The following is a 16,095-nucleotide window of genomic DNA, read 5'->3' as shown; positions in this document are numbered from 1 at the left end:
CAATGCATGAGAAAAAATCATCCTTGATGTGATAAAAGTAAATTTATTCTGTGTTTATTTTCATAAATGAACTTCATAGTGGGACAATGTAGGTGTAATACAATTTTGTGATCTTGCTGATCCATGCTGAAGATCTGTTTACATATGTAATCATTCCTGTACATTATATTCTAATTGCAGAAATTCTGTATAGTTTTTATTCTGAAATTCGTATGACAGAAATAAAAGTTAAATATAATTTTGTATTGGGCATAAAATTGAAATGTGAATAGGTGTTGTTAAATAATTTTATTGCTTAATGCCTTAATCAGTTTTGCAGAATATTCAGAATGATTTATGGCATTATCAATGCTGCAATGTACTCAACTTTTATTTGAACTTTATATTATCAGTTCATTTTGCTGTGAAGGTTAGTTCATTTGAATGGTCTTGAAAACTTCTTAATATGCAAAATGATCTAAGATCATGGTGGTGAGATTTGGTTGCTTTAATATAATTTGGCAGAGAACATCTTAATATTTTTACAAGCTACCTGTTTAAGCTAAGTAACCTTCATTAGCTTAAGTTTTTGTGAATATGATGTTCCTCAGAATGGAAAATAAATTAAACATTGTTTTAATACTTACCTTGGTCCTTCAATTTGATATAACAAGAAACAACTGATCTTGTGTGGTATTGCAGTGATAAGTTTTGCATGTTTGACAAATGTTATTTTTTCTAATTTATATTACTAATTTCCTGTGTATTATATTCAAAGGAGAGGTTTGGTGCGAAAATAATGCATTTTAAAATTTCTATTAAGACTCATCACGGACTAGTTACTGTAGAATAAATTGTTGGTAGTTTTAACATTCATATAACAGATCTTGTTTAGCATCAGTTTTGTAGTGTGAAAACATATACAGTCAAAAGTCTTTAATCCAAACTCGTCGGGACTTCGGCGATTCTGGATTATAGATCATCAGTTTAAATCTGGTAAGATGGCATGAAGAAATTAAAAAATGAAACCATAATTTATAAAATGAGCAATTATGATCTAAAGGGTATCAAAATTTACAAAAAAGCTTAATATTCATTTGTTTACTTTATTAAACATTTCTTTCAATGCGTGCATGCATTACACATAGCCGAAATTAAAAAATTGCTAACAGAAAACTATTTGATTTGTATTCGTGATATTTATAATGAGGAGGAATTTGATTTAAATCATATCAAAGACCGACTGTATCCAGATTAAATACATTTAGTAAGGAATTATAAGCCGAATAAAATAAAAACATCTGCCCTGAAGATAAGGATAGTGCTGACAGATCAACTTCCAATTCATTGCGTGCCGCGACGTCCCCCTTCCCCTGCACCAGACAGATATAAACCCAGGCAGGATATATAGTATTATGTAACAAGTGTAGTATTAGTTAACATAAATTTAAAGGGCAGAATGCATTTATTGCTTTATCTGACGGGATCACTAATTAATAGACACAAAACACATTTTCTTTTAAGTAATTAAAATAAATCCGCTAGCAGCAGTTAACATAAATTTAAAGGGCAGAATGCATTTATTGCTTTATCTGACGGGATCGCTAATTAATAGACACAAAACACATTTTCTTTTAAGTAATTAAAATAAATCCGCTAGCAGCTTGGCTCCTGTTACCATGCCATGGCTATCCATTATAACTTAAAACAAGGGTTTGCAGGTGTGTTGTATAACTGATTCTATTTCTGTTAATCTGTGATGAATTTTCTCATTAATTTAATCATAGCATTTTGTTCGACATAAATATTGTAAAGTGAAAGGTTCTGGCTAGTTGATGCATTAATTGAAACCATTTTGCAAAAAACTTTTCCATCAAAATTCATGTGAATTGAAAGTTAAATTTTGTTATAAAAATCTCATTTTTCCATGTATTAAAGCATTTTCTGAATGTCTGAGTAATAGAAGCAGAGAAATGCATAGTGATAATATATCAACTATATAAATAACAGCAATGGGAACAGCCACATAGATTTTTGCATACAAGGAGAGCACATTAATGTGAACAAATACTTTTTAAAGATACATGCAGGAGCAGCTAGTCTTCAATTGATGAGACTTGGGATTGGATTAGAAGTTATGACCTGTCTCTTCCATTTAACCCTTTTCAGCATGCTACCTTTTAAAGTCTGAGTTTTGATAAAAAGGGTAGGCAGTCTAATTACGCCTAGAGAGTACATAAGTAAAATTTTGTGAACATAGCACTTATCCTTTTATTTCTGTGGGTGTGCCCAAACTGGCACACTTGATTGAATAGAGCTTTGAAAAGAGTGCTGAAACAAACACTGTTGTCCATGAACTGATCTATGACATGCGGAGAAACAAATACTCTCTCAGTTGTCCTAGATTATCTGTGAGTCCGGTCTGGGCACCTAGGGTTTGCCGTTTGAGGCAAGATTTCAAGATAAAAAAACTAATAAAGAATAAGAAGATTAGATTGAAAAATGAGGGTTTTGAAAAAACTAAACATGGTTAAAATATATCGACTAGGTTGTGTTGAGCTGACATCTACTATAAATGAAGGTTCAGAGTAATCTATAAATCCTTTTTCAATTTTTCTGTGTGTACAGAAGGAAATTTTAAAAGTGTGCCGCAAAGGGTTAATAACTAATGAGTTTGAGCACAGAAGCAGTACTGGGAACATCTTGGAACAAATTTTTCTTGTTGGTCAGCACATGAAGATTGAATTTCAGCATGTGATAAATAATAATCATCTGTTTGGTTGGACAAGTTACAGAAATTTTTGTGAACTATATATTTTATTCAGATGTAATGGACAAACTTCCGAAGAGAATTCAGCTTGTCATGTAAGAATCGGAAGCTCCCTTCAGCCCCACCTGGATACGAGCATTCCCCTAGCTGAAAAGGGGCCCTATAAAAATCATATATGAGAATGCTAAATAACTGATCTGTACTTGTTGACAAAATGTTATCATATACTCCCATTCTTATCTAGCAGATTTAAATAAATAAATACGTATGTTCCTTGATTACCATTTTTGGCACATTACCTAGGGTCTAACGTGAAAGATCATTATTTTAATAGCACTAAACAACTTGTGGAAAAAGGAACCAAAGACTTAAAATGTTGCTAATGTTACACTGTGTAGCATAACTTATCTATTGTCTCCTATTCTACTAATGAGGTACGTGCCATCCTCATATGAGGGGTATGGCAAGTCCAAAGAGGTTTTACCTTTATCCAGATACTGGCTGCCTCATTTTTTTTGAGGGGGGGGGAGTAATGATTGTCCTTCAAAAACTTTTTTTATCCAAACTCAAGAGACCTTTTTATTGGTTACACTTAATACAATAATTTAAACTGAAAATAGTAAAGAAAATTCTTTTAACTTTTGAGGCAAATTTTTCCAGAAGACTAAACTTCTGAATAAATAACATCTCGAATTGAAATATGAAGGAAAAAATATGGTTTGTAATTTTAGAAAAAGTCCGTATTACAGCAATGCTATATATATATCCTAAGACATGCTTTCCAGATGTGAAAAACTCAAGTTGAACGAAAGATGCAGAACAGCAGGCTGTGACACAGAATTTATACTAAACATCTAAAACTGAAATACCCATTCAAGATTTTTTTTATTTACGGTTAGTTACATTTGCATATATAAGTATATATAACTATTGTAACAAAATTTCACTTATCTGTACATCAAGAATAAGCCCAGCCTATTTTTTCTAAACTTGAAAAAACTTTTGCAATTTAAATACTGCAAACTTAAACATAGGAGTCCACATTTTATAAAATGCAGCAAATTGAGAAATATGCCTAATATCTGCAGTGGATTTCATTTCATCTAAACTAGAATTCAGTTTCTTTGCACAATACACACCCTTATCAAAATAAGATAAATGATTAAGACTTAATACTAATGCATTAGGTCAAGAAAAGTACGAGGAACACTTTGTTAACATGCAATACATATGATTGAGCATGCTAAAAAAAAATTACAGTCACTGCTAAACAAAAGGACCCAAATATTCTAAGTTTGTTCATGTTATTAGAGTCTGCAGTATGTTTTCAGTTGCCATGGTTAGCACAAGATCGCCTGTCAGTTGAAACCTCTAGTTTATACACCTTTTTGATTGCAAATATCCACTGCTTGTTTTACCTCTACCACTCTTGTGGCCATGTTACACATTTTTTATTGTCTAGTTCTATGAGGACTACTTCTACCTTAAGTTTTTGACATGAAATGCTTCTACACCAGCTGGACCAGATATTCCTCGCAGAAGTGACTTCTCTGTCCTTGTCTCAATGTATTGCAGTAATTTGCCTGCATATTCAATTTCTTGTTTTGTGTTGCAAAACACAGAAGGTGTCAGAGATACATGCACTTCTGAATTATCACAGATGGATGTTAAAGGATGGGTTCAGCATCAGCAGCTCCTTGAAATTGGTCCCATTAATAGGAATACACTGCTGCAGAACAGCTTCGTCTGGCAATGAACCGTCTCAGAACCTGTACAAATATTTTGGTACTTTGGGAGGTGAACAAGACGATCCTGAGGACTCTGATCTCAGAAGTAGACTGCCACAAAGATAGACTCCAGTTGTTTTAAAGAATACCAATTCTCTTACTCAGTCAAGATAAAGCCAGACTGGAGGGGTAGTAAATCTCCTACATATGACACATTGGCTTACAAAAGATCTTATGTTTGGATGAAATGATCAGGTATTGTTCTCTTAATTTAGCTGCTAATATATGCATGACAGTTCATGATACTCTCCTATGAGACATTCAATCAAATAATGCTTGGATGCAAGAGGAGATAAAGCAGAATTCATCATCACATTCAATGATTTTAGTTTTAATTCTGAGGACTTCATCGTTGTCTCTCACTACAGAGGAGTATGTGGACAGAATCTCCTTTCTCTTGAAAATGCTTCCTTTGCTTTAACCTGAACAGAAATGTTTCAGTGCTGGTTTTTTCTTCTACTGTTTATGGTATCAGAAGCATAGGAGGGTTTTTTTAAGAGTTTGTTAGCAAAGCTTAGAACCATGCTGAAATTGACAATTACTTCCTTTTTCATTTCACCTGGATTGAATTCAAAGTCTGCCGTTCTTCTGGTGAGCTTTTCAGAAACTCGAGCCTTCTCACCAATTGCAGTGCCATAATCTTGAGTGCTGCTACAAGATGCCGACATTGAGCTGAGACTCCGAGCTAGTAGGTTGTGCTGTGGTTACACTTAAGATTTTCGGATACTGACCCAGTCCTGTAGGTGGTCAGTGATTTTACCTTCAATTGATTAGTTACCTTCGGGTAAGTAAAATGTCCTTTTATAGGACACCACTGGAAGACGAAAACTATGTCAGATACGGAAAGCGGACAACCAAGTAAGAAGAAAGGTATTAAGCCTTGCAAGAAGATATAGTTAAACACCCAAAGGAGAAGTTAATGATTAACAGGCACCAGAAATTTCAGCAATGGAGAAAGCTAAGGACACCCTAAAATTCAATACATGTTCTGAAGAAGAAATCCGGGATCAGATTGCGAAATTTGGATTTGACGCTATTTTCAATTACTTTCATCACAGAGCTGACGTGATATGGATGTGGAATCATTAACGAAAAAATTCAGTCCAGAGAAGATAACTGAAAGCCGAACAGAACGCAAGGAAAAAGAATGGATTTCTCCTAAGAAAACCGCAAAAGCAACAGGAACTGAAACTCCAATGGAAGTTACGAAAGAAAATCGGTTCGAACTGCCGAGTGAAGTGGAAAATATGGAAGAAGAAAGAGGAGCCGATAAAGAGAAAACTCAACCCCCAATAGTTTTTCAGCAGACTGAAGTGGATTGCCCAAGAATTCATGAAATTCTTATCAAGACCTGCAGTAAGGAATTTGAAGCTGATATGAAGATGAAACTGCTGTATTTTAATTTAAAGTCAGTAGATGATTACAGAAAAGCAACTCTGGTTTTACAGAAGAGAAGTATCTGATATTTCTATTGGAATTGAAGAAAAAGAATGAAGGACATGCTGGACTTGATAACATGCTAAGTGTTAATGTCAAGATTGAGAGCCCCCAAAAGACAAGTGATTCGGTGCTACAAATGTCAAGAGTACGGACATTCGCAGCATCTCTGCTCAAATCCTGAGCGATGCTGTAAGTGTGGACAGCAACATAGGAGTAAGGAATGTCCACAAACCATGAAAACCACAGTGCATTTTCTGCTCACTGCCACATGTAAGTGTCTACAGAGGTTGCTCCGTGTACAAGAAATGCTTTGAAGCAGAAAAGCAGCAGACGAAACCAGCATCTAAGATACCTACTCTGGCGGAGTTTCCGAAACTCATTGAAGCAGAGGAAGACAGCAGTAAAAAATCAGAAGAAACCTCTCTACAGTGATAGAGTGAGAAGGAAATTGGAACCTCTGCCTAAAGATTATAATGAAGCCATAGACTGGATTTAAGATCCCCAAATTAGCAGATTTTTGAACAGCATAGTTGAGCATGTAGAGAAGATTTGCGCTGCAAGAACCACGGCTGAGAAGTTTACTGCCGGGTTCAAAGCAGCCATAACACTGATGAGGTTTGCTGAAAGTGAAGATTAATCATCAGCAATGATTGCTTAGAAGCAAATGAGGAAATTAAACCAGTTTTTATGATTTTTACCGTTTTTTCGAACACACAGGTTTTCCTGTTTCCAGCAGCACAGCTCAGGGTCAGTATTTGGGTGGGTGACCACCCACGTGACTGGCGAAATCGTTGACGAATCATCTTTCTTCAACTAGTGAAGATATATCACAGCTTATATGGCAGCCCAATGAAGAACCAGATGCTTGAACCCTCCTCCTCCTAACTTGCGTGTTCCAGCTTCACCTTATCGGTGCGGTATAAATCACCCCAATTTTCTAATTCCTCCTAACACCTTTGGGCATATCTCCAACAGAGACGGTTAAAGTAGCAGAGGCTACTAAATGTTGCCTAACCACTCACTCGATTTCGATACGAGATGCCACATCTGCAGGATTCAATTTCCCTGGGATATGTCTCCAATATTCCTGTTTTGAGAGTTTCCAAATCTCCTTTGCTCTGTTATTTATAAATAGGCCCAAGTTTCCTCTCGATGTATATACCGGGTGGCCATAATTAAACTCACAGTGTTCTGTTGCGCGATCTATTTGCGAGAATGATGCCACATTTTGTAGGAAGTTTTAACAAGACGGGAGACGAAGGATTCCACGAAAAAACAAATTAGTTCCAAAAGTGACCGCTAGGGGAATATTTCACGCTGTGTAATAGAAAATAGAGTGTAACAAATGCAAATTAATATGGAATAAAATTACCTTTTATTATGCACATTTTCTGATTTAGTTCAAGTGCAATATGACAACACGTTTAAAAAAGCGTAAAATCTACATAAACACTGATAAAGTCTCGTGATCTGCAATATCACGTACGCTGAGCAGAAGAAGTTCTTTATTCAAATTTCACGTTACATCCATTCGCACAGTGCCAGCTGCTTGGGTTTTAAAAGGCAATGTGTTAAGATTCGAATCAATTGGATTAAAAGCTTATGTGCAACGTCTTCTTTAGTGGAGCGTGCGTTACTGGTCAAATTCTTTTACCTCAATAGGTGCAACGCATTAGCCGCTCTTCATGCGTAAAGGTAACAGTCCTGTGTCCGTTAATGGGCTAAAAGCAATGGTTGCGACGTTTGAGAAAACAGGTTCTCTGAAGGTTGCCAGGCAGAGGACAAAAACCTGTACCACAGGATACAATCGAAGCAGTTGCCATGGCGAATGTCGACAGGAGGACCAGACAATATTGCTGCCACCTCTAGCGCTCGTGGAGTAGCTTGGAATATGGATATGCCTTGCAGTACGGTATGGAAAATCTTACAAAAGATTATCAATTTCTATCTGTACAAGATTAACCATGTACAAGAGTTACTGTACCCTGACCATGATAAGCGATTAACTTTTGCTCTCACCTTTCTTGCCAGAATGAAAGTGGATGATGCTTGGCCGTGGAAAATCTTATGGGGAGACAAGGCCCACTTTTACCTGAATGGATCTGTGAATACCCAGAACTGATGAATTTGGGATGACAAACCACCACATGCAGTCACAGCAATTCCCTTATATTCATCAAAGGTAACTGTTTGGTGTGGGTTGGATCACAGCGGACTTTATCGTAGGTCCATTCTTCTATGAGAACATTACCCAGACAGGACCGGAAACCTGTTCTCTGTTACACCAGAGAGAAATATCGCCACATGTTGAACAGCTTTGTCATTCCGGCACTTCAGCAAAGACAATGCTTGCGGGAAATCGTTTTCATGCAAGATAGAGTCCCTCCACACGTTGCTGTATGGGTGCAACAGATGCTACGACAGAAAGAGTCATTAGCCGCTACTTTCCAACTGCATGGCCACCTCGATCGCCTGATCTTACCCCATGCAACTTCTGGCTATGGGGTTACCTTAAGTCCAAGGTCTATCAAGGAGTGGTCCAGGACCTGGCTAAGTTGAAGGATAACATATCACGGACTGTGTGGGAGATTCCTGCAGACATGTTACTTTCTGCTGTTGTGCATACTCTGCACAGAATGCAATATGTGGTCCACAACAACGGCAGCCACATTGAACCTCATTCGAATGCAAAATAAAAGGTAATTTCTGTATTGATTTGCATTTGTTAACACTCTGTTTTCTATTACACAGTGCCAAATATTCCCCTAGTGGTGACTTTTGGAACTAATTTATTTTTTCACGGAATCCTTCGTCCCCCGTCTTGTTTAATATTCCTACAAAATGTGGCGTCATTCTCGCAAATAGGTTGCACTACAGAACGCTGAGAGCACTGTCAGTTTAATTATGGCAACCCTGTAGTTAAGGGCCACAGTAGCGTCTGTCCAGTAATATATTGGAACATCGATGGCTGCTTTCACTGACCATTCGGGTAGAAGACACACTTATTGCAGATTCTTACAATACCAATGCTTATTATGCACAATATACCAGTCTTACATTGAATGGATACCTTACATCAAAAAGTGTTACTCTTAATAATTGAATGTTTTACATTTTCAAGCATGTTGGACAATTAAAACATAGCATTAAACATTGAACAATAGTAATACTTCGTTTCACAATATTATTAATACATACAGTATTTTAATATTACTTTCCCAAATTCTACTGACATATTACAGAGAAGAAGTACCGGTGCACATTATGTGTCTAGTAAATATGTTGCATCAAAAGGTGGTGCTTATTGATTATACATTATCCACATTTATTTAATAAATATGTATGATGTAACTTTATTATCCATATTTATTAATTCTATATGTTTAACATTTAACCAAACCATTAGCAATTCATTGCTACATTATTGATGTATATAATACATTCTTGATTTCTCTACATACTTAATTACATATATTACAATTTCAAGTTAGTTGAGATTTTAACCAAACCATTAGTAATACTTCAGTTTATACTATATACTATTAAAATACTTTAATATTACCTTTCCAAATTCTACTGATATATTAGGTAAGGTAAATTCTCATCTTCAGGTTTTGTGAAGACGAGTTTGGAAACGCTCTGCACATCATCTGCAATGCCAATAGTTTCTAACTTCCACATAACGGAAGGTTTCCATGCTTTGAATAAGAAGATTGGCTACTAACGTAGATGGGATTCCCTGCACAATGTCCATCCCAGTGTAAAACCACACTCAAGCTTAATAACTTCACCAGAAAGTATTTGCCCTCAAATATAACGCCCTATGAGGATTTCTATTTCTGGCTGACCTTCACCAACATCTGAAATCCAAGTTTTGTGTCTTTTTAAGGAATGTGTGGTATCCCTCCACAAGTGGTATTTTGATCCAGAAAACTAAGTTGGCACACTTTGCTTTTCCCAAATGGGCTTATAGATATTGCTTGTGATCTTTTCACTCGGTCTTTGCTCCCCCAAATAGCGCATGAGTTAAATTCTCGGAGGAAGTGCTTTTCAGATTTAAAGCTTCAACTGTGGATTGTAAAACGTAAATTGTTGGGATACACAATTCAAAAGTCATTTGATCACCTTTACATTGTCTGCAACTACTTCAACCATTAAAGTCATAAGAGTGACTTCATTCATACACAGGGAAGAGGAAACTGTACTTTGTACCATTAGTGATTCTTTTCACTTTGCCCTTATTCTCAACATTATTACCTGAGACACATCGCTTGCACAGATAGCATTGAATAAACTGTTAGCTGTAAAACATTAGTTTTCTTTCGTGAGATTTTCCACATGAAGCACATTGTTCTTTGACAGCAACTAGAATTGCTGCATTCACGTTTGGTTTTTTGGTCTTAAATTTTACATCTTTAGAATGTTCATTGTGCAAAGTAGAAGAAATTTGAAATCCAGACCTGGCCAGTTTAACTCTCTGCTCTCCTTCGATCCCTTTACACAAAAATTCTAGGAGATTTGAGAGACGTTATCCCTCGTTACTGAACAGAACATTTCTCTGCCATACTCAAAGCATCTCAGCTGACAGACAAGACTCGACCATGGGATATAACCAGGACGCATTAGTATCTAGGGCTAAGCCTAAAGATCTAAGGTGGGACTCAATTTTGTCAAACAGTGACACTACATCCGTGTAGCAACTAATCTTTCCCTTGTAAACATATGTTTTGAATAATTAATTTTAACAGGTCCCTCACATATATCTCAGTTTTGCTAAAACATTCCTTAAATGGCTTTTGAGTAATTGTCAGCCGTTAACGGGTAACTATCTTTCAACTCACTAGCCCAAGTTTCGGGTAACATTGATTGATGTAAATAATGGAATTTGTCAACGTCATTAAGTTCCTTATTCTTTCAGATATTCCTAAATTAACCCAAAAATGTAAGGTAACTTAATAATTGCTCATCTAATTTTTTAATTTGAATTTTTGGTAACTTGTAACGTTTTTCAGTACTATTCCATTACAGCGGTGTCAGTTAAAAATGCTCCTCCCCACCAATTCTTGCCATGTATAAAATTATTAAATAATACTAGAGTTCAAAAGACTAAAAAATTAGTTCCATGAAAAGTAATTTTTTTAAATTTTCAAATAAAGTAAATTTATCTTTTTAGTTCTTTAATCTATAATATAAAAAAATAAAGCAAAATTCAATCTAAACAGACTACAAAACTACAAATATTCAATATTCCAGGAATTTGAATATAACTGATGCCACGTAAATTCTATCACATAGGTGGCGAGCAGTGACTTGCTGACATATCTCCATTTAGCACAGCCCCACGGATTGGGTATGACATCCAGTTCCGGGGTCTATAAAATTATAACTGTGATTCAAAATGAAATGTTCATACCGAAAGGTTTCTTAATTCATCCTTATATCCTAAGTCTGAAAATATAATGCTGCCATCCGCGATGCATCCTGAACAGCTATCATCAATCTTGTAGCACGATTGGGAACAGTGATAAAAAAACATTGTTTGCTTTCCCAGAATAAACCCCTGAGTACCCATTGTTCCGGAAGAACACATAAAAAGTTTTCTTTTTGTGTAGTTATTCCAACTATGGCTGATTTCTAACTGAAGTTGGCAAAATTTAATTGACGTCAATTCTTGACACCACAGGTACTAAATGAACAGCATTAAGGAAAGAAAGATGCGAGCCTTCAAAACACGTTTTGGCTCTCAATCTTTTTTTTTTTTTTTTTTTTTTAACAGCAAGAATGTACATAACAATGCCATATAGAAACTTTGAGTCAAAAGTTAACTTCATCGGATGATTATGAGAACTAAGTCTATTGCTGTGAATTTTTCCTTTGTCCTAAAAGAATCTTATGGCAGCCTCTTCGTCAGTAGGTGATTGCAAAATTATATAATCAATTGTATTAAAAAAATGGGGAAATATGGCGCAAAAATAATGAGTGATGATATTTCAAATGAGAACTAGAAATCTAAAGCCATGATATTTCAAACACAAATAAAAAATACTCAAAATAATGAGTGACAATATTTCAAATGAAAACTAGAAATCTCGACTCACGATATTTGACGTGTTGTTGAAGCAGGGTATTCTTCTTCATTTTTAACTGACGCTGCTCTAATGAAAGTGCTTATGCTATCTGTGTTATTATATTGACGCTACAGTCATCCACATTATTTATACGATTTCACCTGACGATTAAGCATGATAAATTCAACTGAATATTCCTCACAGCTTCTAAGGGTACTACTTTGGAAGACGGTTGCACGGATTTTTGGCGCGGTTTTTACAATCGTCAGCCATCTTGAAAAACACTGTGTTTACGTATAGTAAAGTATTCGAAACTTAAAAATTTGGGAGGGGGGGGAACCCTCCAACAACAAAACCAAATAATAGGTATTGTTTTTAAGATTTCGAAGATCCTTTAACCGTTCCTCCCTGAAGTACAAAGGAAAATTTTTTTTATTCCGATACCAATCATTCTTCGTATTTACCAATAACAACATTCATCTTTGAAGGAATTCGAAGATATGAATTAAATTTTAAAATGGCACGGTAATGCACAAATTTTCAGTAACCAATCAAGGAGCTGATTACAGCTCGTTAATGCACAAATATTCTATAACCAATCAAAGAGCTAATTACATCACACCTAGAATTTAAATACTCACACATAAGGGAAAAAAAAAAAAAAAAAAAAAGCAAAATTAAATTGTATTTTAATATTTAACAGCCATAAATAATGCTTAAAACATTAGATTAAATTTATAGATATTAAAACTAATTACTTTTAAAATGAGATGATGTTATTGATTACATCATCCCAAACATAAAATATCATAAACAATAAAATTTTTATTTCAAGTAAAAATGCAAAATTAAATTGATTTTTAATATTTAGAAGCCATAAATAATATTTAAAACACGGAATTTCTGCATAATAAAACACATTATCTTTTAAATAAAATGACAACAAATTATCGGTTACCATAAATAACTTATCTAGCAATGGGTTTACCATAAGTCGTATTACTCGCCAAAATCCGTGCAACCGTCTACCAAAGTAGCACCCTTTTAAGTTTGTTTTTAGCTCATTTTCAGTGGGTTTGCCATTAATAAATCTAGTATCTCTGAATCATGAGATTTTTAACTCAGCAATTATTTGTAATTTCACAATTTTATCTTTTAATACAGCTTTATCTACTTGAACATCTTTAATAAGTTCGTTCCTTAGAACCTTAACCAGTCTAGTGAAAGCACTGCTTGCCGTTGCATGCCTTTTCTTTAGCATATCAACATCCATTTTTTTTACGTTTAAATGCAGACCCACTTAAAATTCAAATTCTTTTATCAGCATCCTAGACAAATCCTCAAAAAATCTTTACTCAGCAATTCCAAAAATATAATTCAATATAACAAAAATGAATAAAATTAGGTCATAACATTCACAATACAGCGAAACAAAATTATGTCATATATCATTGCAGACAATTTAATGCATAACTTTTCCATTAAAAATTTAATCTAATAGTCTATTTATATATTAATATAATGCAACTTATTCAATTTTTTCTCAACTATAAACAAGTATCCTGGCAGGCTCGCCACTTTCTATGTTGTGAGCAAAATAATCCTGGCAGGCTCGCCACTTTCTATGTCGTGACCAAATCTCTTACTTTTCACACTTAACAGCAACAGGCTCCATTCCAGATTTTTTGTATGCATTTAATAGAAATCTATTCACAGTTAGTTATATTTGCAACTTATATATAACCACAATAAAATAAAATTTCACTTATCTGTACATCAAGAAAAAGCCCAACATATTTTTTATAAATTTAAGAAAACTTTTATAATTTAAATGTCGCAAACACAGAGGAGTCTCATTTTCTAAAACGCAGCAAGTTGAGAAATATCCCTAATATCCACAGTGGATTTCATTTCATCCAAACTAGAATTCAATTTCTTAATGTAATAGAATCGCAAAATGAATTGGCTGCATTAAAAACAAAATGTATAGAATTTCATCTGCTGTTGCCATTCAAGTGATGCACAATTTTTTCTACCACAATTATTGCTGGACTTATTCTGTAAAATGGGAGGAGCATAACAAACTATAAAAATAAAGGACCTAATCAAGCAAATAGAGACTGAATAAACTAAACAATTATCCTACATCCAAACTTCAGTTCTGTAATTTATAAAAATAAAATAAATCTAAGTAAGATACATTATTATTAAACATAATCTAATATTTCACTTAATTATAAAACATTCAAAAATAAAATTAACTTCATTAATTCATTGAAGTAATTAGCATTAAATTATAAAATCTCGTGAAAATTTTTTTACACTTATATCCCACATATTTTAAAGAAGATTAATGGTTCTTTATTTATACAGCTTTATATTAATTCTTTTATATCACATTTCTTATGCAAATTTTATGTCAGGTGGCATAAGTGAAGTAAAATAATAATCAGCATGACTCACTTCAGCTGCTGATCAGAACAGATGTGAATACCTGTTGCTGGTATGTTCTGAAAGTAGCTGCTGTTTGTCTGACCCAACTAGTGTCGTAGTTTCATGCAGATTTAATGGAGTTGTAAGCAGTTACATATAATTAAATTACGTTGTTAGGTACCCTTAGTCATAATATTTCGTGGTTACAATTTTTATTGCTAATAAACATAAAATAAAACAGCACTAAGAACATTTTACAGCAGTTGTAATTTATGATATTGATTCTGAAATGTATTAGTATAAACAAATCAGTGTTCCCTTCTGCTTCATCTCCTAATGTTTCAACTATGTACTTTGATAAACAATTTTCTCTCTCTTTCTAAAAACCAGTTTCTTTATCAATGAATTTCTTCTTCATTTTAGAATTTTCAGATTTAATTAAACATTTCTTTTATTCTAAAGAACTGCTTGCACTTAAAATGTATAGGAGAAACTGATAATTTTATTTCTTTTATTGAGAATAAATATGAAATGATTATGGTCAAGACTGTTGCCGAAGCCAGTGTGGCAGAATTTTTAAAATTTAATAAAGCACTGACCAACAAGATTCAAGGCAAAAGTTTTAGAATTTAGGACATGCAGTGAGATATGTATATGGGCATACATGATGAACTTTAAAAAAAATGTTGGTTTTCAATTTCTTCGATTGTTTCAATACTTATGTCTACTGGAAAGGGAAGATAAACATGTTTTAGGATCAAAAGGAGGTACAAGGTCTAAAATCGTAAATAAAAACTATCGCTCCCAACTCTAACAATAACTAAAATTTTGGACCAGGGGAGGGGGGAGGAGGAGGATGATTCAGAAAAGAGATATATGAAGTGAGTTTTATAAACTTTTAAATATTCGGAAGCAATTACATGGAAAAAACCTCTTATCTTGAAAAAATATAAAAGAGACAAATGAAACACAATGTTAACAGTTTCCAAAACTTTTTACAGCATTTATTATTGTGTTCATTTGTCAAAATAAAAATATTAGTTTAGTAATGTAAGTAAATTGGTTGGTAAATTACTAAAGGTTAGCAAATTGTTTATAAAAAAATCGTCAAAATTTCACAAATCCTGGAATAAAAAATTTCTGTATACAAACCGATCTTGAAATCACCAAAATGTTGATAAGTTGCTGCACAGAATAAAAACTCATATCCCCGAAAGGGAAAAATCTGTTTTTGATGTTATCAATATTTTACAAACTCTTCATTCACAAAAAAGGAATTATTTCAAATGTTTATGTTTTAATGAAGACGGGGCCTTGCTGCCTAAAACTCGAGTATCCACCATTAAGTAGGAACGAATTCAGATATTAACCTATCAAATATAAATTTGTGAATACATCACCAAAGGACCATACTAACTGTGTTATATAATCAAACTATGATATAACTATTTAGGAACCAACAAAAAATAATGCTATAATTAAATGAAAAACAGACTTGTGAAAGATCAATTGGCATTTTGTGTGTTGTTATACTACAGATTGTATTAACAAATAGCATTATGATTAATTAGCCAAATAAACATTAAAAACTTCTATTTATCTTAATCCTTTAAAACGC

The sequence above is a fragment of the Stegodyphus dumicola genome, chromosome 4, assembly GCF_044657685.1.
Source record: "Stegodyphus dumicola isolate Sdum_Otavi_A_Nest chromosome 4, ASM4465768v1".
Taxonomy (NCBI): domain Eukaryota; kingdom Metazoa; phylum Arthropoda; class Arachnida; order Araneae; family Eresidae; genus Stegodyphus; species Stegodyphus dumicola.
Note: the sequence above shows the minus strand (reverse complement) of the source record.